The sequence below is a fragment of the Podarcis cretensis genome (assembly GCF_951804945.1).
Source record: "Podarcis cretensis genome assembly, chromosome: 14".
Lineage (NCBI taxonomy): Eukaryota > Metazoa > Chordata > Lepidosauria > Squamata > Lacertidae > Podarcis > Podarcis cretensis.
This window is the reverse complement of record NC_137183.1, coordinates 38,110,903-38,132,922: the sequence shown is the minus strand read 5'-3', so window position 1 is coordinate 38,132,922 and position 22,020 is coordinate 38,110,903. Positions and strand designations below refer to the sequence as shown.

Genomic DNA, 22,020 nt, shown 5'->3' with positions numbered 1-22,020 from the left:
CTGTGGCTGGATGGTTACGTGGGAGCCGGTTGAAGTTAAATCCTTCAAAGACAGAGGTCCTCTGGCTGGGACGGGGCGATATGGGATTGAGGGGGCAACTCCCATCTCTTGCGGGGGTGCAATTAGTGCCAGCATCGTCCGTTAAGAGTTTGGGTGTAATCTTCGATACCTCCCTCTCTATGGAGGCGCAGATTACAGCTATAACAAAGGCAGCATTTTTTCATCTCCACCAAGCTAAGCAGTTGGCCCCTTATCTCTCTCACCCTGACCTAGCCACTGTGATCCACGCGACGGTCACCTCCAGACTGGATTATTGTAACTCGCTCTATGTGGGGCTACCCTTGAGACTGACCCAGAAACTCCAGCGGGTGCAGAATGCCGCGGCGAGACTCCTTATGGGGTCTTTGCTGCGAGATCACTTTCATCCGGTACTATACCAGCTGCACTGGCTCCCGGTGGAGTACAGGATCAGGTTTAAGGTGCTGGTTTTAACCTTTAAAGCCCTATACGGCCTAGGACCCTCGTACCTACGGGACCGCCTCTCCTGGTATGTCCCACAGAGGAACTTACGGTCTGCAAATAAAAACATCTTGAAGATCCCAGGCCACAGAGAGGTTAGGCTGGCCTCAACTAGAGCCAAGGCCTTCTCGGCCACGGCTCCAATCTGGTGGAACGCTCTGTCACAAGAGACTAGGGCCCTGCGGGACTTGACATCTTTCTGCAGGGCCTGCAAGACAGAGCGGTTCCACTAGGCCTTTGGTCAGGGCGCAGCCTGACCCCCCTCCTCTGGCAATCTGCACAGAATTTTGCTTAATGGTTGCCATCAATTTGATTTTAATTAATTTTTATAATGAAATGTTTTTAGAATCGTTGGATTATTTTGATTGTTGTTAGCCGCCCTGAGCCCAGCTTTGGCTGGGGAGGGCGGGATATAAATAAAAATTATTATTATTATTATTATTATTATTATTATAGCAGAAATAACATCTTCCATGTAATAAATAAATAAATCACAGGTTTAGAGGGGACCCAAAAGATGGCATCTAGATTTTGTACACACAACCAATTGCCAAAGTCTAGTTTCCACCTGCATTCCACCCCCTTTTAATTACAATAATAATAATAATTTCCCAAGTGTGTAAAGCTGAATGCACACAAGTTAAATGTGCATGTTGGGGGCTTACTGCACCACTCATAGAATCATAGAATCATAGAGTTGGAAGAGACCACAAGGGCCATCGAGTCCAACCCCCTGCCAAGCAGGAAACACCATTAGAGCACTCCTGACATATGGTTGTCAAGCCTCTGCTTAACAACCACTGCTCCCATCTAATCTGCCATTGCCTGCCCACCCCCATTTTCATACTCCAAGGAGGGAATGCCATTTCCTATGGAAATCAAAGTATGCTCTTTGCTCCAGAACTGTTGTTTCCCCCCATTGACTGACTAAGGCTGCGATCCTAACCCTGCTTACCTGGGAATAAGCTTCTCGAATTGAATAGGAATTACTTCTGAGTACACACAGTTAGAATTGTGCTATAAGGCTGCAATCCTAGACATACTTACCTTGTAGTGAGCCCACCTTGAACACAGCAAGGCTTATTTCTGCTGAGATACCTCCTTGTTTAACTGAGCATGCTTTCTTCTATCAAATGAGAACCCTACCTATTTCTCCATATTTCCCATGCAGGCAGAATTGTGTGTCTGAAACAAGATCAAACATGTGTTTGTTACTAAAAAATATATGCACTTGTGGTAGAAGGAGGTGTGTGTAGAAATGTCTCTTCATTTCGCCACCTTTAACTCCCCTCACTCTGAAACAGGTGTGTATTTTACATAACAGCAATAGAAAGAGCCATGGCTCAGTGGTGGAACATCTGCTTTGAGTGCAGAACATCCCAGGTTCCGCCTCCAGCATCTGCAGGTAAAGCTAAGAGAGACTCCCTGCCTGAAACCCTGGTGAGCTGCTGCCAGTCAGTGTGGACCATACTGAGCTACATAGACCAATGGTCCGACATGGAATAGGGGAGCTTCCTAGGTCTTGATGACCATTAGGGGCGCTAGTGAGCTATCTTTCAACGCTCTATGAAAAATTGCAGGTGAAAACTTTATTACCCAGTATCTGTGATTATAGTTTATTTTAATAAGCTTGGTGCCGAATGATTTTTTGTTCCACTGGCATGTCATATGGCTAGATTATCCATATTATTGCTGCAGCCTGCAGAGGATATCCTTACACCCCTGCACAACTGCTAACAGGGACTAAAAGAGTGATCTGTCATATAAAACTGCTGTTTAAAGCGCAAGAGCGGGGCAATTCGGTTCTCCCCCGCCTTCGTCAGTTGGTAATCTTAGGATTGGCCGCGGGTGGAGGAAAGAGAACGAGTGAACGACTTTACATTGTTGCAAATGGAACTCTTATTTCCTAGGCTTGCCATACGTCAGGAAAATTCCTGACATGTCCAGGTTTTTTTTTGGGGGGGGGGGGGGAGGAATTGCCGAATAGGCAAAATGTCTGTGAAAACCCGGATGTATGGCAATGTGTGATGGAAAAAGCAGTGGAAACAGCTCCAAAATCTTAAAACTAGGTTTTTTGGGGGGTCTTCCTACAAAAAGCTCAACAACTTTGCGCGTGTCAGGAATTTTATTCTTTCCTATGCAAATTGCAAGCAAAAATAAAGGTGTGGGATCCAACTAAGGACTGCAGGCTCGTGTTTGTCCCCCGCTCCCTGCATTTAAGGCCACATGCTCTGTTTGCTGCTTAATAAAATAATTCACAAAGCACAAGTGGGTCACTGGTAACAGATTTTTTAAACATGGAATTTCCCCGGGAAAGGGTAAATCCAGATTAAAAATTGTGTGGCGGGGGAGAGAACTTTCTCTGCCAACGAGGACGAGGACGCTACAAAATAAATGCATGTATAATGAGCACCCATTTCATAATAAACCCACTAATTTCGATGGCCAGTCAGCTTTCACAAGGCGCTTTGGGTCCAAAACCCAGCTGGGTTTAAAGCTGCGACCTTTTGCATGCTCTGCAAGCTTTGCTCAAGAAGTCCTTCTCTTCTGGGGGTGGGTATTTGCGGAGTGTCCCCAAAGCTCCTACAGACGTGCCTCTTCGAGCTTTTCTGCGGCAGATCCCCTTGTTAAGAGCAACCCAAAGGGGCGGAGCAGACGGGAAGGAGAAGCCTGCGGCCCAGCACCTCTGACCCCTCCTTCCCCACCCACCTCCCTCTCCAGAGTCCTCCCCTCTCGGCGCGTCACGGGAGGCGGCGCCCGGGCGCATCAGCTGGCAACGAGCGGCCGCCTCCCCGGCCTGAGCCAACAGAGCCAGGATGGCAACGCTGCCGGCAGCGTCCGGAGCCGATAAAGGGGAGTCGTCGCCTGCGGGACCCCGAGAGCTGTGCTGAGAAGGTAAGGGGCGCCGGCCCACCACCCGCCTCGTCCGCCTTTCCTGCCGACGGCTCTCCAGCCAGCGATGCAGCCTCCCCCGGCGTCCCAGGCACAGCCACTCCCGGGCGGCCTGCCTTGCCTCTGCCTTGCTTAGATAACCTTGCCCGGCCTCGATCCCACCTGCTTCTTCCTTTCCTTTGCTTGTGTGTGCGCGCCCCCTCAGCGGATTTTGCAGCTGCTGTGATTTCCCCTTTGTTCTGCTGTTATGTGTTTGTGTGTGTGTGTGTGGCTTTTGTAATACGCTGGTCCCGAAAGCTCTTGAATTCCCATAAAGAGGAATTCGCCTTTTCACCCTCTCCATCCAGGACTGAGGCTGTGTGCTGTATATCAAAAGGAAAGCCCCCTCCCGTTCCCCGCACTTCTGCTCCCCCTATCCGTTCTGAAAACCCACCTTGCGTTGCCAGCATACAAAGGGCTTCCCAAAATTCTTTTCCTCCTTGCCTCCCTCCTTTCCCCTAGGTAATTTGCTTCTGTTTCCTGCCTGCCCGCCCTCCTACGAGACATTTCATTTTCCGTGGAGCATCGCTTTCCTCCTCTGTGCTTTGTTCGTGTTTCCTCCTGCTGTCCAGAAATTCCCCCAGTGCATTGAGGGGGTTCAGAGGTGGTCGTCGGCGTGCAAGTTCTCCCCCTCCCCCCTCCCCCACGGGCGCCCTCGCTTTCAAAGAGAGGGGGGTGTATTTTCTAAGCTGCGCATGAATCATGCACCCTTCCCTATGACGTCACACCCTCCTCTGCTCGTGGGAACCTCATCCAGGGATGGGGTGTCGACCCAGTTCCTTGCTACCCAGGTAGGACCTTGGGGGAATTGGCTTAGCCTCCCTTTAGCCAGAGGGCTAAAGACTTTGGCTTGGATTGTAAACAAAGCCGTTCCCCGACTTGCAGTGCAGGCTGGTGCATATGGGCAAGTGGGGCAGTGCCCCAGCAGCCTCTGCCTGTCTGCCTTTGTCCTTACCACAGGGCCAGGGGTAGCACTAGGTGTCAGCTTCCTCTCCTTTTGCCTTTCTTACTCCTTTTTTCTATTTTTTAAAACCATTTGATAGTTATTAACAACAATGAACAAAGCCACTCTGGGGTGGGGGTGGCTGCAAGGATCAAACCATAATATCCTGTAAGAAAATATGACTTAATATAAAATTACAACATTTCCTGCCAGAAAATCAAAACCTCCTTGAATTTGCATTCATGGGAATTATTTTATTGACAATATTTGTACAGGGCAACCAGTTTCCCCAGAATTTATTTATATGTTCTCTTGCAGTTCTTAGATATGAGGTTACTGTTGCCATTACAGCCAAATCCCAAACTTTCTTTAAAGCTGTTCTTTCCAAGAAGGGAGTAATGCAACTTTCAAGTTTTGAGCCATTAACATCTTTGCAGCTGGTAACAGATAAGATGTGAGTTCCTTAGTTCAGCAATATCAATACTAACTCAAAGGGAATTATTCCTCTTTATTTCACTTTCTCCCTCTCCAGTCCCACCACTTCACCACTGAAAGTAGCTCTGCTGAGGAAGAATATAATATTTTGAATAGAGGTATAATTCCAGTTCTGTGTTTGATACTTGTTTTGGGTGGGAGGAGAATATCACTTCTGTAAGGAAGAAGGATTCTCCGGGAGGTGGAGTAGCTGGACTATGTAAGGTACGTGCTGGAGAAGTTTTATTCAGGACCATAACACTTGTGGAGAAGGACCATCGCTCATCCCTGGCAGCTTCCATTAAAAAAGATGTCACAACAGCAGTTGATGAGAAGGACTCTTCTCTGCCTGGGAGCTGCTAGACAGATTTGACAGTCCTTGGACAAATAGTCTGAGCTGCTATGAAGAGCTTCCTGTGTCCCTAGAGTTCTGCCTGGGCCCTGGCATCTGCTCTTAAGGTCAGGTGGTTGGCCACAGTGGCTGCTTCAGATGGGAGCGGTTGGGTGTTGTAATGGCAACAGAGTGAGAGGAATAGACTGGGTCACAGTGTCCATCTAGCTCACTATCCTCCCTGGCAGCAGTTCTCCATCTCTGGCAGAGGTTTTCCACAACTTGACTGCAGGCCAGGTGCAGCCCTATTGGCCTCTCTGTCTAGTCCACTGGCCTTTTTAAACTTAAGTAACTACCAGGATTTGAACCTGGGACTTCCCGCATGCAACATAAGTTCTCTACCTCTGAGCTATGGTCTTTGGGGGTGGGGTGGCAAGGTTCAGTGGTAGAGCATTTGCTTTGCATGCAGACGGTCCCAGGTTCAATCCCTGGCATCTCCAAATAGGGCAGGGAATGTTCCCTGCCTGAAACCCTGGAGAGTTGCTGCCAGTCAGTGCAGACAGTACTAAGCTAGATGGACCAATGGTCTGACTGTATACAGCTTTCTACCTTCCTTTCTCCAGGCTTTCTGTTCAGATCTTTCAGCAGGAGCATAACTATGCTTTATTCCAACCAGACTTGTGTAGGAGAAGTTTCTTGGGGAAATGGGTTCTATGTTTCCTGACCATATTCTTGTGCAACATCCACTCAATTCAGTGGGGATTTGCAAAGCAGAACTTCTAAGTGGATCAGCTCCTGTGTTAGCAGGAAATGTAGTCTTTTTCGTCTTCTTTTTGCACTTTGGGTCCTGGAATGTTTTGTGCTGGTTGTCTCAATATCTATAATGCTAGGGCTCAGTTCACATCAGTGAATGACTCTGAAGAGCCTGTGAAAAGCTCTTTTCTCACTGCTGAGTAACCAAAGCCTGCCCCCATTCATTGGAGATAATAGGCAGGGAGTCTGAGGGTGAAATTTCTAGACAGTTTTGAATTTCCATTGGTTTCCCTGTTTGGAAACCAACCATGATTCTTACCTGGTTGTAGGTTTGGTGACAATGGTGTTTTTGGTCCCCACCAGCATTTATTAGCTTCAAAGGAAACACACATGTATCAGGAATGGGGAATTGGTGGCCTTCCAGATGTTGTTTCTGCAACTCCCTTCATCTCAGGCCAGGACAGCCAATGGCCCTGTGTATATGTGTATATGTCTGTCTGTCTGTCTGTCTGTCTATCTACCCATATGAACTTTGCTCCAGTCTGGTAATATTAGTTTGCACTTTGTCTCTATTTATTTGAGTTTAAAATTCTAGACTGGAATAGCAGAGGTTATTGCAGAAAGCCCACCCCACCCCCCGGCCCAGAGATCGGCTTATCTACCTTGTTTGTCTCCTGATGCAAACAGAGAAAAGCTCTCTGTTTACAAAATAGTTCCAAGCCCTTGAGAGTCTGAGAACATGGAGGGCATCAAAAGTAATTGTGTTTTTTTTTTAAAAAAAATTAATTCCTGTTTTTTGAATTTCAGGTGATATAGTTTCCATTCTCCCAGATTCATATAGAGATTTTGATTTCTGCCTGTCTCTGTGGACTTTTGCAATAGAGCAGATCCATACCATACATTTAATGCACATAGGCTTCCCCAAGGAATCCTGGGGACTTTAGTTTCACCCTCACAGAGCTACAGTCCCCAGCAGCCCTAACAAACTACAATTCCCAGAATTCTTTGGGGGAAGACCATGTGCTCTAAATGCATGGTGTATGCTCTGCTCCTAGTTTGTAGTGTAGATTGATTTGGATGTATGTGAGGGGGTTGTGCTTGATGGATTGTAGCCCTACTGAGCTCTATGGATCCAGGCTCCAGGTCAGACGCCTCTGTGAGCTTAGCAAATGGGGTGGGGTGGAGAACGGATTGGCACACCCTGAAGGCTTCAGGTTGAGGAGACCCATCCCCAGAGAGCCAGCACTCTGTCGCTGGGTTCAGTGGCTTGCACAACTGAATAAACACTCTGGGAAATGTGAAGAGGGCGTTGATGAAAGGATCAATATTTAACAGCTAGAAGATTGGGCTCTTAAGAGGGAACAAGTCCCTTGGGAATAAAAGAGAGCTTTTGTCAGGAGAGGAAGGTGGAACGTGGTGTTTAACTAAAGGTAATGTTGGGCCTCCTCCTTGTGGGATTCATTAGGATGCAATAGGTCTCTGAATGAGGTCACTGTCTCTCACACACAATGCGCTCTGAAATGTCAAGTGTCTTATGCCATCTGCACTCTTCCAGGCTCTTCCACACAGCCTTGGTTTCATAATTTCCAATAAAACCCATCTCAAATGTGCCGCCTGGTCTGGAGCCGTGGTTTGCATTGGCGCTTATCATCATCACCACCATCTCCTCCTCCTCCTCCTCCTCCTCTGGCACAATTTCCCTTTTGCCTTTTTACTGCAGGTTACTCCAGGGCGAGTTATCTTGATACTGCAGTGCACAGTGGTTGGGGGAGGAGGAAATGTAGATTTCTGCAGTTTTACTTTGGAGTTCCGTCTGCTGCAAAAGCTCTTTACTTGCGAGCAAGCTAGGCATGCAAAAGTGCAGGGAATAGAAGACTTCAAAGCCACTGGAATTCAAAGCATCCCAGGGAGACCACAGAGAATTTTCCAGGTTGGTACTACAAATTGAAATAATAGGTCGGGAAATACTCATTTTGTAAAGAAGCTGTGCAAGGCAGTTAACCGGGTTTTTTTTTAATATATAAAAAAGCAAAATAAATCAGTTCCAACAACACTATAAAACAATTTCCAGAGAAGTAGCCATGCCAGTATGTGTAGCAAAAGCAACTAAAGAGTCTTGTGATGCGTTATTGACAAATTCATTATGGCGTTAGTGAAGGGTCATTAACCTTTTTGGGCATGTTTGCAAACTGGAGAAGCTGTTGTGAGCACACCACCCACCAGGGAATGCCTCTCTGGGTACATGTGTGCTTTCAGGCACCACACTGGCAACCCCTGGCATAAGCATTCATGAACTCAAGTCTAGCTCAGGTGCTTCTCTACCAGGCATTTAATGCAGAATTGCCGTGCTTTGTCCACTCGTGTCTTAACTTCCCAGTGGTTCTTCCAGTTTTTCTTAGACTGCAGAAAGTCAACCCCCCACCTCACCCCCACGCTGAATAATTGAAGGGTAATTCAATCTCCACAGATGTAGATGCCTTCAGCTCTATTTTTCTGTCGTTTCATTTTAAGGGTGGGGTTTTGGTATGGGCAGGGACATACTGGGAAAGGGAAACTTTTCATATGGGCAGGGACATACTGGAAAAGTTAATCTATCACCACGCAGCCCACATTCATTGTAACACTTCCGGTGGGTAACATGTTACGACATTTAAATCATCATTTAATTTAATAGTTGGTAATTGATCTTATCATTATAATTATCACTAAAACGCTTTTCCACTTTGGGTGTATGTATGTATATATATATTGATGTCATGGGACCTTGTGGTGAAGGAAAAGTAAGAAATTGAATAAATTCTTTGTCCAGGCCACTTCTGGATACAGGGGCCACAACATGAGAGGCATTTCAGCAGAGACTGGTCAGCCATTTTCCAGGGGTAGTGCAGTTGTACCATACCCTCCATTAAGATTGTGTGCAGGTAGCTTTCGGCTAGATGACCCCCAGAATCATTTCCAACTCAAATGCAATCATCAGCACTCTGAATTACACCTGGGAGCACATGGTAGATCTCTTAATGCTGATAAAACAAGCTTCTTCTTTTTTTTAATATAATGGGTCCCTGTCAGTAATCTGACTGCCATATTCTGAACCAGCTGATGTCTCCAGATGCTGTTTGGGTATTTGCTGAAAGCATCATTCTGATATTCTGAAAAAGAAATGAGCCTGTGATGATAGAGCAGCGAACTGAATGTAAGGTCAAACCTGATTGTTGGGTTGTCTGCCCTCTGCCCCCCAGCTGTCTAGACCTGAGTTACATCCTTTAAAAATGCAGCGGTTGTGCTTGATGTCTTGTTTTGGAAATTATAGTATGCAGAGTGATAGATACAATTTCCCCTTACATACTACTAGTGGAAAGCACCTGGTGTGGCTCAGAAAGTGTCATTTGCTAGTTTCTAGGACTGTGCACACCTGACTTAGGGTCCCGATCTGGAGCCATGGACTGGCCCAATCTGCATCTGGGTCAAATAATTATTGGGGGAGGGATGTTGTTTAATTAGGGTTTTTAAAAAACCCCATATGGAGGGTCTACCAGTTTCCAAACAAAGACAGAAACCAGTTTCTCTACCGGGGAACCTCATTGCCAAACGGGGCAACAATATCTAAATGCATAGAGAATGGATGGACAGAGAGACAGGCAGGCAAACCACTTTCCAAAATACGTAATACTTAGGACCAATGGATGTGGAATATTCTTTCAGGGTATGTTCACAGCAGAGAGAGACTCTTATATGCGCAGAGATGGGATGGAGCATACCTATGGGTGAGCACATGATCACGAGTGATGCAAGTCTGGAAACAGAATGATCTGCCCCTCCCTAGCAATAACATATTTAATACACCATGCCATTTGGTCCTGAGCGACAAGCTCTTTGGTGTGAATTCCTGACCAGCCCATTTGATTCTGCAAGAGTTGTGACATTGATTCCAGCCACGTGGATGGGTCCTTTGAACACATAGGAAGCTGTCTTATACTGAGTTAGACTATTGGTCCATCTAGCTCAGTATTGTCTACACTGACTGGCAGTGGCTGTCCAGGGGTTCGGGCATGGGACATTCTTCCAGCCCTACCTAGAGATGCCAGGAATTGAGCCTGAGACCTTCTGCATGTGAAGCAGCTGTTCTGCCCCTGAACTATGGGCCTTCCCTACTGTGACATCAGTGATAGGTGATCTTGCCAGTAATAGGCAGGCTGAGGATATTCTTTTAAAAAGATCCTGGAAAACACCAGCAAATATGTCTGGGATATTTCAGCAAGTTGTTACAGGTTTCCCTTAAGATCTCCTTCCCATTGGCCTTAGAACACCTCACCTACTTCTCTGCGCGACTGACAGTTTTAATCTCTTCCTCCTGCTGTCAGGAGATTTCCAGATACTACTTTTGGAGTGGCAATTATTCATTTGCTGTCCCTTTTAAACCACAGCTTGTGTGCGTGTGTTTGAGAGAGAGTATGTGTTTGAGAGGTATGTCATTGGATAGTAAGAGTGTTCAGGAGAACATTTTATTTCTTCCTGGATTTGTTCCCAATTTTATTCATAATGCAAGAGCGTAAGTTATACCAGACCTAGTGAATGCCTTCAGCGAATGGAGGAAGGTGTACAACTTATTTGTTGATAAACCCCTGAGATAAATCCCTATTCACAATCAAGCAGGACATAAATCTTATTAATTGAATAAATCATTTTGATTTCCTTTTCTTTAGCCTGCGTGCCAATCCCTGTGTACATGCAGTTATCACTCTTGCTTTTCCGAGTTGCTGCACCAATGTCAAAATCTGGCTCAGAACCCATCTGCACCTACAGATTCACATCGCTAACATACTGCTTTAAACAGTCATGGCTTCCCCCAAAGAATCCTGGGAGCTCTGATTTGTTTTAAGGGTTCTGAGAGTTGTTGAGAGAAACATACACACCCCTTATTTCCCTCAAAAGAGCTATAGTCTGCAGGGTTCCCTAGAAAGAGGGGCTGGTTGTTAAACCCCCTCTGGGAATTGTAGCTCTGGGAGGGAAATAGAGGTCTCCTAGCAACTCTCAGCACCTTTAACATTTTGGAAACCCCTGTACAGTGGTACCTCAGGTTACATACGCTTCAGGTTACAGACTCCGCTAACCCAGAAATATTGCTTCGGGTTAAGAACTTTACTTCAGGATGAGAACAGAAATCGCGGGGCGGTGGCGCAACAGCAGCAGGAGGCCCTATTAGCTAAAGTGGTGCTTCAGGTTAAGAACAGTTTCAGGTTAAGTACGAACCTCCGGAACGAATTAAGTACTTAACCCAAGGTACCACTGTATTGCCGAGCGTCTCCAACAGTAACCACATTGTGCCACTTTCTATTTAGCTACATCTTCCTCTTTTCTTACGTGGGCACTGGGAGTGCTTTCATTGCTTCTCACTCTGCTGGATCAGGCCAAAGGTCCTGTCTAGCCACAGCATCCTGTTTTCACAGTGGACCATCAGCTGCGCCAATGGAGAGCCTGCAAACAAGACAGCAGAGCTCTCTTACTTGTGACTATCCACGTGTTTCCTCTCAGGAGCGCAAAGCAGTACATGTGGTTCCAGGCCTGTGCAGAGAAGACAGGGGCAGCTGGGTACACTTGTCCCCGACCTCAAAGGGGAAAAGCCAGCTGGGTGCCCCCGCCAGGGGCCTGCTGGACTTACGATGTCAGGCCAAGAATTAGATTCCCTCCTGGGGCCTCAAACAAGCTCTGCACAGGCCTGCGTGGTTTTCCCATTTAATCATTACAACAGCCCTGTGAGGTAGGCTAGGCTGAGAGGCAGTGACTGGTCCAGGGTTCATGGCTGAGTGGGAATTGATTCTGGATCAGTTTGCAGTTCTTGCTGAACACATTCCTTGGAGCCACATTGTTTGAAAAGCCTATTCCCTTTACAGTTTTGTGAGTACAATGCTACCTCAGGTTACAGACGCTTCAGGTTACAGACACTTCAGGTTACAGACTCTTCTAACCCAGAAGTAGTACCTTGGGTTAAGAACTTTGCTTCAGGATGAGAACAGAAATCATGCAGCGGCGGCATGGCAGCAGTGGGAGGCCCCATTAGCTAAAGTGGTACCTCAGGTTAAGAACAGTTTCAAGTTAAGAACGGACCTCCGGAATGAATTAAGTTCTTAACCAGAGGTACTACTGTAATTATGTAGTGTGCTGTGTGACTCTTAAGTGAAATTTAGACAGCAGTAAAGATGGAAACTGATTTTATTTTCCCCTGAGAGGGAGGGATTGGCCTCATCTCATCTTTGTTGACAGGTTATATGCAGGTTTCTGTCATGTTCCAGAAACCTACAAAACCTGTTTGACCAGCAGGACAGAAAGAAATTGTGTCCTTAGTGGAAAATTCTGTCTGTCCATCCGTTCATTGCTGTTGCTTATCTCCAGCGTAATGGATCTTGATGATGGAGTGTTATGCTAGCAAAACCAACTCTGCTGGGGAGAGTTCACACAAAACTGGCTAAAGAGCTATCTCTGAACCAAAAGTCCTCCTGTTGCTTTTTATTCATGCCACATACCAAAGCATGCAAGCTAAGCCTGGGATGGAGAGAACCTGTGGCTCTCCATATATTTTTGGGAACTGCAACTCCTATCAGCTGTGACCGGTGCCCACATTGTCTGGGGCTGATGGGAGTTGGAGTCAAACAAAATCTAGAGCACCACAGGTTGCCCATCCTTGATCTAGAGCTTTGGTCTCTGTAAACAAATGGATGTAAAAAGATTCCAGATCTTAAGTCTCTCTCTTTGGCAGATGTTGTGACTGTTCATCTTTGCTTACATCTGGGGCGTTAACAGTCTCTGTCCCACACATTGTAATCATATAACCAATTGATCACTGTGGTCTGCAGACGAGGGCTTCCTGCAGATGCCATCTTATCAGGACGTCTGCTCCACACAATGTAGCAGGAATTGGACCATTAGTGTTGCGGTACCTGCCCTTGGAAAATTAGAGGCATGGAATTTTTCAGCAAATACTGAAGGCATTCAACAAGCCTTTTAAGTTGAGATCTTTCCAAGACTGTCTATATATTGGAATTGTTTTAAAGTCTATCTCCTGCTGTTTGCTGCCTGGGGCTCCTTTTGGGAGGAAGGGCCGGATATAAATTTAATACAGAAATAAATGATTTGGTGATAAGGGACAAACTGCCCCTGTTTTTAACCATATTATTGTTAAGAGAGCCGGATGAGAGAGCTGGAGAGGGTGAGGGAGCCTGTACCTTTCCTAAGGACTTGGCTCTTTAGGCAAAAGGGGAAGTGTGTCACTACAGGGTCTGTTGCCGAAGACCAGAGAGGAAGTCTCTAGCAAAACCAGGGGAAATTGACTCTCTGCCTCTTATGTGGCAACCGCATGGCTCTTGACTCTCCCAAGCAGATGTGTTCTTAAAAGCAGAACAAAGAATCCCTGTTTTCCTTCTGTTCCAGAGATCTTGAGTACAATGTGTACTAACTTGTTGAAATTCCCCAGACATAAGTGATGTCCCTCCCATCATATTTGCTGGGGTTTTTCAAGGGTCCCCCTGTAAAATAATGTTTCTACCTCTTCAGCCTGCTTGCTGGTGGTGGTGGCGGCAAGCTCATCTTACGCTTACTCAGAAGGCCCAAAGCTCTGAGTAAGAGCACCTGCTTTGAGGGTTCTTCAGCAATCGAGTGGTGTATAAATTCTATTAAATGAATGAATGCAGAAAGTCCTGGGTTCAGTCCCTGGCATCTCCAAGGAAGAGAAAGAAACCCAGAAGGGCTGCTGCCAGTCAGTGTGGATGGTACTAAGCCATATGAGCCCAATGGTCTAGACTCATTGTAAGGGCAGCTTTCTATGCTTGCACTGACCTCTCTTATCTGTGCCACATTAAATGCTCTATCTGTACCCTGTTAAATGCTCAAGGCCCGTGGGACCAAAAGGGGGAGGGAGCAAAATAACCCACGGTACACAAGTGTTGCTAAATGACTCCATTATTTTCTCCTTGATGGCTCTTGGTGCCTTGTGAGAGGCTACCTGGCCTCAGGGTTGCCTTCGCCTTCCCAACCCCTAAAACTTGACAGGAAGTGGTCCTGATGCTGCTAAAACAGGCAGAGATGAGGTTCCCATGATGCAAGGCTGTCTGGTGTAACCGTTCAGGTCAGAATCCCAGCTTCTCCAGACCTTACGGCTGCATCAAAGTGAGCTGAAACGCTGCCTTTTTTGCAGCCCCAGTTCCTATGGAAACGGTGCATCAGAAGAGCGAAGAACGTGGCAAGGGCTTTAAAGGAACCTCTTGTCTCTCCACAAGCTGCTTTTGAACTTGCTTGCCCTCCTTGCAATGCGATAGCTTGGCAGCAGAGCGCATCTGTAGCCAGCCATGTGGCTGGGAACTCATATTTTGTGTTTTAATGTATTTTTATTGATTTTCAAGATAAGACTACAGATATGAAGAAGAAAAGGCATATAACCAAACGTTGGTGTAGCTGAGGATCTAATGCATTATTGTTATATATAATAAATGTTCTCTCTCTTTTAAAAAGCTATTGTTTTGACTCAGCTGCACAGGTAACAGAGAGGAAGTGGGACAGTCATCAAAAGTCTGTAGGCATAATCTATCATGTTCACACAGACTTGGCTATTTCTGGCTAAGAGATGTACATATTTTGATCCATGGTAGATTGAATGAAGTCCTTGCAGCTTTGCTTTACCCTGTTTCAGTCTGAATGCTATCTTTTCCAAGATTGCTATATAGATCAAATGCTGTGTAGAGAAATGGTCTAATTCCTTTCAGGGAACACATTTTTTGTGATTTATTTCTAGCGCAGAATAATACAGTGCTGTATGCCCTTATGGCAGCCTTTGGATTTCTAGCTATTGCATCAGTGTGTTACTGATGCTGAGAAAGCAGAGCTTACACATAATGTGGAGAGGCAAAGGTGAGCCCAGAGGATGGCTATGAAGGGCTAAGGAGAGGGGAACTATTCAACATGTGCAGTGCACATGTGTCTCATTCCTAGTGGTGCTGTCAGGTCAGGACTTTGTGTCCTAATCCACAGGGGTTCCCACCACTGTAGATAAGTGATGGCCCAAGCAAAGGGAGGCCAGTCATTCCCAGGGGGCAAGGCAAGGCAAGATCAGCACCTTGGAGAGGGATCATGGTATGGGTTTCAGGACCACAGCCGGTGAGTCTGCAGTTGAGACATAAAGTAGATGTTGTCTCAGCAATGTCCTGTAATAACTGGCAGATCTTTATCACATGATTAGGTATTCAATTGCTAGAAGCCCCAGCTTACCTCATGAATACTGAATACTTGGTCAGTTAAAGGGGCAGTACTTTTCCCTACAACTGCTGGATCAGTAATGAGAATCTAGTGGCAGAGGGGTCTCATTGGGGAAGAAGATAAGGGCTTCAGGATCCCCAGCTCCACAAGGGACAGACCAAGGAGTGCGGATCCATCTCCTCTTTAGGGCTGACAGAAATGGAAGACTTTGCCCATGAGAATTCCTGGTCAGGCGGCTATGGAACTCTGCAACAGAAGGTCAAGTTTCATTCAGCATAATGAGCCCCCCAAATGTGAAATTGTACACATTACTTAAAAACATAACTAAGTTTGGCAAGTAAGCTGTATATAAATCAATAAATAACAATACCATCTAAAGAAGTAGGGAGTCTAAAATTACCTAGCTGCAGCACCGCTCTTTTCTCTAGCTTGATCTGTCCCCACTGTCCCAGCTGGTGGGTCCATAACTCAGTAGTTGCCCAGGTTTCGACACATGGCATTTTTGGTTAAAGCAAGTGTGGGGAATCTCAAGCCCAGGTCCCAAATGCAGCCCTCCAAATGTCAACCCTCTGGACCCTCACAGCCTCCACTCCTCACCAGTCCTTCTTTGAGCCTTTTGACTGGCTGGAGTGCATTTCTGAATTGCAATAATGCCTCTTGCTTGTTTGGATAGAGATTGGAGAAGTTTGTGTCTGTGTATGGCTGTGTAGAAACCTCTGACTACATGCAGAGATGCATTACATACCCACAACAGCAGCACCTGAGCATCACTGCTTTTATTCTAAAAGGCAAGTTTCTAGTCCTCAGTCCTGCAAAGGTTAGCTTGATGAAGAGACCTGCATGGGTGGTTCTCGTTAAAATCTTAGGTGAGCTGCATAGGAAAGGATTCTAGCTATTAATACTGAGGGTTTTACATATCTCTTAACCTCTCCTTGTTACTAGCAGAACTGATTATTTATGCAGTATAAACTTATGCATGTTCATGTGCATAATGAATCAAGGTAACGGAACTCAGGGCATAATCGAGGTTGCTTTCTTATGCATGTCTTTTGAGCCACAGGGCTGAGTAGATGTGATGTTAATTGTGTGAATTCCACACAGAAGTTGTGGGGGATGGAAGGAGCAGAATCAGAACCATGGAGGAGCGAGAGTCTATTCCTTCCACCCTGTGCCACAGTCCTGGTAAAAATGGCATCCCTCTTTGCATTGAGAGGAAACCTCCATTGTGGAAATCTTGCTTATTTGACTCCTGTTGTCATCAGGGGTGGAGCTGTTCTTGTGATTCTACAACCAGGGTGCTGCCACAGAAAAGGCTCTTTTGTGCATGGATAGCTGCTCTTTCTGCTTTTGCTTCTTTGCCATGGGAATCTCTTCATAGATCAAATCAATTCAGGCTGCAAAGACCTGCAAAGTGTTGCCTTTTGAAGTTGGTGGATTTGTCTGTTTCAGTTTCTCATTTTTCCAATCTTAAGTAGAGTTTTCTACATTTCCACATCGGTTTGCAGTATAAAATAAAGTCCTTATGAAATTTCACCAGCATTATAGTATTAATTTATACACACACACACTTTTTTTTTTTTGCAAACCAGTTTTCCTACTGTAATGCTTTTTAGTATGTTACTTTCACAGATATATGCATTTTTATGCACTCTTTACCCCCATTCTGTGCATATTTGTACACTCTACTTAGCTGGAGAACTGCATTATAAAATTCAGGTAAGTGCAAATTTCAAAGAATGTCTGTATTTCAGCTAGTGTGTTATTTCAGGAAGTGAAAATTAAATAGGTTCACCTTTAAGTGGAAACCATTAAATTTCTTTCCCCCTTCCTAATCATGTCTAAAACAGGGGATGGGATGCATTTTTGTGCATTCTGCTTTCAGCATTTGGATAAATGTGAATTTTAAAGGATGGCTGTGTTTAAGTTCGTGTTTTGTTTCAGCAAATCTGGATTCAGTAGGTTTGCCTTTAAATGCAAACTGAATCAAATTCCTCCTTCATCCCTTGATGCCTCTGTAGCATCCTTGTCTCGTGAAAGATCAGAGATGGTGCTTTGTTAGCCTTTCATTGATTTGTCTGGTTTCCTGGGCCTCTGGTGGTTTGAGGCTTAAAGTGAGATTATGGTGGTTTTGTCTCTGGAAGCCCATCTCTTTGATGAGGGCATTTTTGGTTTTCAGACAAGGAAAAGGTAACATTAAGGCTTCTTGTCGGTTCATGGGTACCCGCTTAAATCAATAAGAGGAAAGCTTTGTGTTGTGAAAGGAGGATAGCAGAATTGTCTGATGTTAGGGGGGGCCTGGGCAAGCTGCTATTCCTTTATTTCCCTTTAAGTTGACAACTTCTCTTCCTGCAGCAAAGATGAGGCTATTTTGGTTTTGGGAAACAGGTAGAGAGGGGAAAATGCATGAGCGAGATAAAGGAGCTCTCTCACTCACTTTTTACAGCACCATTCCATTCTTATGAGAACTCCAGAAATAGCTGTGCTGAGATCTAGAATACGAGTGGAGGGTTTCAGCCCCAGGGCCAAATGCAGCCCTTCAGTCCTTTTTATCTGGTCCTTGGGAATCTCCTGAGGCCACACCTCCTCCCTAGCCACTCCCCTTTGTCCCAGGCCATACCTATACCAAGTCCTGTTTTGCCCTCCTTGTGTGTTCTTGCCTGGCTGGATTTCGTCCTTGCACTCTGATCATGCCTCTTACCTCCCTGGTTAGAGGACAGAAAGGGATGTGTGTAGGAACTAGCCTACTGTACAGAGGCAGTATTTGTTGCTCTGCCTATGTTTGCCTCTGGCCCCACCCACCACTGCCACGTAGCCCCTGTGTTGCCCAAAAGGGGATGTAGTCCTCAGAGTGATCAAAATTCCCCATCCCTGATCTGTAATGTTGGACTTAGTGCTGGTCTACTTGTTTAGAGAAATTGCATGATATAGTCCTCCCAAGACTAGACCATTTCAGATGGTGGGGGTGCATGCTTTAATATTTCCCTGTAACCATGTTTTTAAAAAGAAAGAAAATAAATCCTTCTTGAATGCTGAAAACCTAAGGCCTGGGGCTGGCTGGCTCTTCTGTCCTGGGGATTTCCCCCCCAAAAGGTAAAAACAGTCCCAGGGCAAGGGGAAGTCAGAATGGGACTGTAACATTTGGGAAAAGGCGGGTTTGACTTTTCCCCTTTTCCACCTTGATCCTGCTTATTTGCTCCACAAGGGGGGGGGGGAATCCTGTTTACTATATGGGTAACGTTTGGCTCAGAAGGTGCTGTTGGTGAATTTCTGCATTTGGCGTTCCTTCAGGGTTCTACTTTATCCCTAAATCAGTGCCTGGAAGTGGCTATGGGCTGGGTAAGGGCCAATAAATTGAACAGAGGAACAAGACAGAGGAACTGTTATTTAGCCCTGCCCCATAAACCCTTCAGAAGTTCAACCTTAAAAAATCTGGTGAATTTGCGAGGGATGTTGTCACTCAGCAGCATGGCTCAATGTGAGATGATAGTGAAGCCAAATTAAATTATGTCTGCCTGAAAAGAAGTGGGATGATATCCTCATCCCACCTCAATCATGAAAATTAACCACTGGATTGACTTCAAAATGGCCGCCCCTTGAACTCTCCCGACATATCAGCCAAGTCTGCATCAGAAGCTGCTTTAGGGCAGGCCTCACATCCCTTCCTGGCCTTGAAATCTTGAGCATCATCTTCATGGTATTCCCTTCTTAGAAAATAGTTTCTATTTATTGCTCTTTTAGTTTTTCTATCCCTTTGTGTTGGTGAAAAAATAATGTGGGCAAGGTGAAGCTTGCCTCTGGCACACCTCAGGGGACTGTATCAGTTTCCGACTGGTTAATGACCTGCAAACCCAGCAAAGTCCTTAGGATTTATAACCCCTTAAGTACTTGTTACGCAAGAGCCTTAGAATTATATTCTGGGAAAATAAACACTGTACTCAACCCACAGTATGCTGAAACATAACAGCTGCGAAATAGAAAAATTATTTACCCCAAATGTCTTTAGGAAGATTATGGAAGTCGTTGTGATTTATAGTGAGAGACCAAAGCACTTCACTTTCATAGGCCATAAAATAGCTATACTGGGATCAGGAAAGGCTCTGGTATTAAAAATGTGAAACAATCAAAATTAAAAACTTTGCAACCTGTCAGTGCTGGCAAATGTAGTGCATGGGTGCTAAACATTACCTGCTTCATTTATCCCAGTCTCCTGCTCCACCGCATAGTCATTTTGAAAGTATAGTCGAACTTCAAAATAAGAGATAAAATACTGCTGAGCAGATGCAAAGTTTTAAAGGCTGCTGTTACCACAAAGCTTTTCCCATTGGTGTTACTTCAACCAGGTTTTCATCCCTCAGTGGCTCTTCCCTTAAACTTTTTGTAATATTGCTCTTATTGGCAATATGTGTCACCTGAGCGGGTGTTACATCCATGCTGTGGATTTGCAGTCTGGTAAGAGAAAATTGCATTGCATGATTACAGTACATTATTTAGCCTTGCTTAATTGCAACACAATGTCACAGGCTTCTGGGCTAGGGTTCAAAGAAAGTACTCTGCTTTATAGACATCTGGTCCAATTTAGACCAGTTAGTTGCACAGGTGTTGCCAGTGCGCATGGCTTTGCTTGAGCCCTTGCCATTTTAAAACCTGTGTTTTGCCTTTCACCCAGGATCTGTCCCACCACTCCAGAAAGGTGCACTTTCAAAGGGATCCTGACTGGTGCTGCCTTTCTAGATTTCGTATCGCTAGGAAGTAGCTCTTTAGCTGTTCTCAGCTGAGCTGACACAGACAGCATAAATAATAAGATAAATGTTGGACTTTGTTCAAACAGCCTCTTGTTGCTGCAGTTCATTTGGTTGTTAAACCACTCTGGAAACTGGAGCTCTAGGAGGGGCATAGGGGTTCCCCAACAACTCTCAGCACCCTTAATAAACTACAGCTCCCATAATTCTTTAGGGGGAGCCATGACAGTTTAAAGTTGTATCGTAGTGCTTTAGAAGTATGGTGTGAATGTACTCTCAAACCGCACACTTAAAACAAATACAGTGGTACCTCGGGTTAAGTACTTAATTCGTTCCGTAGGTCCGTACTTAACCTGAAACTGTTCTTAACCTGAAGCACCACTTTAGCTAATGGGGCCTCCTGCTGCTGCCGTGCCGCTGGAGCACGATTTCTGTTCTCACCCTGAAGCAAAGTTCTTAACCCGAGGTACTATTTCTGGGTTAGTGGAGTCTGTAACCTGAAGCGTATGTAACCTGAAGCATATGTAACCCGAGGTACCACTGTATGGAGCTCTTGTGAAAGAACCCTGCTCGTCCAAAAGACTGGATTTTGTGCAATAAGGAAAATGATGGGGAGATGGGGACAAGCCACCCATTGGGCAGGGTGCACTGGGGCATCAAGCTTTGTCACCACCACCCCCCCCCCAGCTGTAGGGTGGCTGAGGGAGAGGCGGCGGGCTAATGCAAGCCCCACGCTGCCATTTTGGGCAGCATGGAGCCTGCACATGCCCAAGTCACTGTGTCACATAGCCCATAGCCATTTTGTCACCCCCTTCAGGGATGACACCCGCGGTGGCTCGCACCCACCGCACCCCCCTTCCTACACCACTGGAGACCACCTGAGAACTTCCTGCCGCAAAGCATTTTACAGTGGTACCTCAGGTTAAGAACTTAATTCATTCCGGAGGTCCGTTCTTAACCTGAAACTGTTCTTAACCTGAGGTACCACTTTAGCTAATGGGGCCTCGCGCTGCTGCTGCACAATTTCTGTTCTCATCCTGAAGCAAAGTTCTTAACCCGAGGTACTGTTTCTGGGTTAGTAGAGATGTAACCTGAAGCATCTGTAACCTGAAGTGTCTGTAACCCAAGGTACCACTGTATAATGCAAAGAGCATTTTCTGGTCTGCAGGACACTTCACAGGTGAAGATAGAGGTGTTGTTTGGAGCCTATTCTGCCCAAGCCCTGGGCTGTCTCCTCTTACTCAGAAGGAAGTTCTTAGCCTATTGTGTTTCTTTCCCCTTCAGTAAGCTGCCCTGAGCTGACTTGAAAGACAAGAGGGCGGTTTCTGTTGTTGTGGAAAGGTGTAGGAGGTTTCTTTTCTTCTTACAACGTCTAATTAAGAATTCAAAATAATACTTGGGTTATTGTAGTGCATAGGATCATAGGAAGCTGCCTTATACTGAGTCAGACAATTGGTTCATCTAGCTCAGTGTTGTGTACACTGACTGGCAGCATCTCTACTGGGGTTCAGGCAAGAGAATTCTCCCAATCCTACCTGGAGATGCTGGGGATTGAACCTGGGACCTTGTGCATGCAAGGCGGAGGCTCTGTCACTGAGCTGCAGCCCTTCTCCCCTGTGACGCTGGTGTTAGATGAGCTTGCCACTAGTAGGCAGGCTGAGGATGTAGCAACACATGGGCCAATGCCAGTATGGAATTTGTAAAATAATATTTATATGCCACTGTATCATAAAAATATATCATTATGGTCTACAACGTATAGTTCCTACACACTCCGTGATGTGGCTTCGGGGCCCACAAGAGATTTCCTTGCTTCGGGTACCTTTTTAGGGAGCGAGATGTTTTCATCTGTTGTGTCTCTTGTTATTTATTTTTGAAACTGTTGCTGACCTTTATCTTTGATGGCTGTTTGTTGTTGCCTCCGGACATGGAGACTAGTTGTGCAAAGATGTGTTTGGTGGAGGTTTGTGCCGTCTGTCTCTCAGGCCGTCAGAGTTTATAAAGTCTCTTATTATTGGTTCTGCAAAGCACAGTGCAAAAAAAGGAGCCTGTGCTGAAATCAAAGCCCATGGTAATAGAATTCCACT

At 45.7% G+C, this 22,020-nt stretch overlaps 1 protein-coding gene across 2 annotated transcripts in view; it reads left to right on the top strand.

Annotated features, from left to right (window-relative positions):
- The first annotated feature begins 3,279 nt into the window (after window positions 1–3,279).
- ABCA3 (ATP binding cassette subfamily A member 3) overlaps window positions 3,280–22,020 on the top strand; it is a 72,741-nt gene continuing 54,000 nt past the window's right edge. Inside the window, exon 1 of one of the 2 annotated variants that reach the window (XM_079952296.1) lies at window positions 3,280–3,414. The gene's annotated coding sequence lies outside the window, so the exon portion shown is untranslated. Of the gene's footprint in view, window positions 3,415–7,760; window positions 7,882–22,020 lie in introns of those variants that run through there. The other variant, XM_079952297.1, reaches the window with a different exon arrangement.